The sequence below is a fragment of the Taudactylus pleione genome, unplaced genomic scaffold, assembly GCF_031769625.1.
Source record: "Taudactylus pleione unplaced genomic scaffold, aTauple2 ptg000967l, whole genome shotgun sequence".
Classification (NCBI taxonomy): domain Eukaryota; kingdom Metazoa; phylum Chordata; class Amphibia; order Anura; family Myobatrachidae; genus Taudactylus; species Taudactylus pleione.
In genome coordinates this window covers 6,080,001-6,082,500 of record NW_028285368.1, presented here as the reverse complement: position 1 = coordinate 6,082,500, position 2,500 = coordinate 6,080,001, and the positions used below count along the sequence as shown (strand labels likewise).

Here is a 2,500-nt window from a genome sequence, read left to right as displayed (position 1 = left end):
AGCACCTGGTATTCCCAGGTGGTTTCCCATCCAAGTACTAACCATGCCCAACACTGCATAGCTTCCAAGATCAGACGACATTGGCCATGTCCAGTGTGGTTTGGCTGTACGTGCTCAAAAATATTAACTTTAGACCTATTTTACTTCTTAACTCAAGTAAATTCATTGATAAGTTGAAAAAATTAAATGTAAAATGTAATAGAAAAGAAAGTTATGTCAGTATAAAATTACCTACAGCATCTGGTATTCCCAGGTGGTCTCCCATCCAAGCACTAACCAGGCGCAACACTGCATAGCTTCCAATATCAGATGAGATTGGGCATGTCCAGTGTGGTTTGGCTGTAGGTGCTCAAATACGTTAACTTTAGACCTCTTTTACTTCTTTACTCAAGTAAATTCATTGATAAGTTGAAAATTTTTTATGTAAAATGTAATAGAAAAGAATGTTTTGGCTGTATAAAATTACCTACAGCACCTGGTATTCCCAGGTGGTCTCCCATCCAAATATTAACCAGACCCAACAATGCTTAGTTTCCAAGATCAGACGAGATTGGGCATGTCCAGTGTGGTTTGGCTGTAGGTGCTCAAAATACTTAACTTTAGACCTCTATTACTTCTTAACTCAAGTAAATTCATTGATAAGTTGTAAAAATTAAATGTAAAATGTAATAGAAAAGAATGTTATGGCAGTATAAAATTACCTACAGCACCTGTTATTCCCAGGTGGTCTCCCATTCAAGTACTAACCAGGCCAAACACTGCATAGCTTCCAAGATCAGACGAGATTGGGCAAGTCCAGTGTGGTTTGGCTGTAGGTGCTCAAAAACATTAACTTTAGACCTCTTTTACTTCTTAACTCAAGTAAATTCATTGATAAGTTGAAAAAATTAAATGTAAAATGTAATAGAAAAGAATGTTATGGCAGTATAAAATTACCTACAGCACCTGGTATTCCCAGGTGGTTTCCCATCCAAGTACTAACCATGCCCAACACTGTATAGCTTCCAAGATCAGACGACATTGGCCATGTCCAGTGTGGTTTGACTGTACGTGCTCTAAAATATTTACTTTGGACCTCTTTTACTTCTTAACTCAAGTAAATTCATTGATAAGTTGAAAAAATTAAATGTAAAATGTAATAGAAAAGAATGTTATGTCAGTATAAAATTACCTACAGCACTTGGTATTTCCAGGTGGTCTCCCATTCAAGTACTAACCAGGCCCAACACTGCATAGCTTTCAAGATCAGACGAGATTGGGCATGTCCAGTGTGGTTTGGCTCTAGGCGCTCAACAACATTAACTTTAGACCTCTTTTACTTCTTAACTCAAGTAAATTCATTGATAAGTTGAAAAATTAAATGTAAAATGTAATAGAAAACAATGTTATGTCAGTATAAAATTACCTACAGCATCTGGTATTCCCAGGAGGTCTCCCATCCAAGCACTAACTAGGCCCAACACTGCATAGCTTCCAATATCAGATGAGATTGGGCATGTCCAGTGTGGTTTGGCTGTAGGTGCTCAAAAACATTAACTTTAGACCTCTTTTACTTCTTAACTCAAGTAAATTCATTGATAAGTTGAAAAAATATAATGTCAAATGTAATAGAAAAGAATGTTTTGGCTGTATAAAATTACCTACAGCACCTGGTATTCCCATGTGGTCTCCCATCCAAGTACTAACCAGGCCCAACAATGCTTAGCTTCCAAGATCAGACGAGATTTGGCCTGTCCAGTGTGGTTTGGCTGTAAGTGCTCAAAATGCTTAACTTTAGACTTCTATTACTTCTTAACTCAAGTAAATTCATTGATAAGTTGAAAAAATTAAATGTAAAATGTAATAGAAAAGAATGTTATGGCAGTATAAAAGTACCTACAGCACTTGGTATTCCCAGGTGGTCTCCCATCCAAGTACTAACCATGCCCAACACTGCATAGCTTCCAAGATCAGACGACATTGGCCATGTCCAGTGTGGTTTGGCTGTACGTGCTCAAAAATATTAACTTTAGACCTCTTTTTCTTCTTAACTCAAGCAAATTTTTGATAAGTTGAAAAAATGTAATGTAAAATGTAATAGAAAAGAATGCTATGGCTGCATAAAATTACCTACAGCACCTGGTATTCCCAGGTGGACTCACATCCAAGTACTAACCAGGCCCAACACAGCATAGCTTCCAAGATCAGACGAGATTGGGCATGTCCAGTGTGGTTTGGCTGTAGGTGCTCAAAAACATTAACTTTAGACCTCTTTTACTTCTTAACTCAAGTAAATTCATTGATAAGTTGAAAAAATTAAATGTAAAATGTAATAGAAAAGAAAGTTATGTCAGTATAAAATTACCTACAGCATCTGGTATTCCCAGGTGGTCTCCCATCCAAGCACTAACCAGGCGCAACACTGCATAGCTTCCAATATCAGATGAGATTGGGCATGTCCAGTGTGGTTTGGCTGTAGGTGCTCAAATACATTAACTTTAGACCTCTTTTACTTCTTTAC

General features: G+C 37.2%; 11 pseudogenes; all 11 read right to left on the bottom strand.

The window, feature by feature from the left end:
* The window catches only part of LOC148457369 (5S ribosomal RNA), a 119-nt pseudogene extending 7 nt beyond the window's left edge, over window positions 1-112 (bottom strand).
* Window positions 113-228: 116 nt separating this feature from the next.
* On the bottom strand, window positions 229-347 carry LOC148457368 (5S ribosomal RNA; annotated as a pseudogene).
* A 116-nt stretch (window positions 348-463) lies between these two features.
* On the bottom strand, window positions 464-582 carry LOC148457367 (5S ribosomal RNA; annotated as a pseudogene).
* Window positions 583-698: 116 nt separating this feature from the next.
* LOC148457366 (5S ribosomal RNA) lies at window positions 699-817 on the bottom strand (annotated as a pseudogene).
* A 116-nt stretch (window positions 818-933) lies between these two features.
* On the bottom strand, window positions 934-1,052 carry LOC148457365 (5S ribosomal RNA; annotated as a pseudogene).
* Window positions 1,053-1,168: 116 nt separating this feature from the next.
* On the bottom strand, window positions 1,169-1,287 carry LOC148457364 (5S ribosomal RNA; annotated as a pseudogene).
* A 115-nt stretch (window positions 1,288-1,402) lies between these two features.
* On the bottom strand, window positions 1,403-1,521 carry LOC148457363 (5S ribosomal RNA; annotated as a pseudogene).
* Window positions 1,522-1,637: 116 nt separating this feature from the next.
* LOC148457362 (5S ribosomal RNA) lies at window positions 1,638-1,756 on the bottom strand (annotated as a pseudogene).
* Window positions 1,757-1,872: 116 nt separating this feature from the next.
* On the bottom strand, window positions 1,873-1,991 carry LOC148457361 (5S ribosomal RNA; annotated as a pseudogene).
* Window positions 1,992-2,106: 115 nt separating this feature from the next.
* Window positions 2,107-2,225, bottom strand: LOC148457360 (5S ribosomal RNA; annotated as a pseudogene).
* Window positions 2,226-2,341: 116 nt separating this feature from the next.
* LOC148457359 (5S ribosomal RNA) lies at window positions 2,342-2,460 on the bottom strand (annotated as a pseudogene).
* Between the last annotated feature and the right edge of the window lie 40 nt (window positions 2,461-2,500).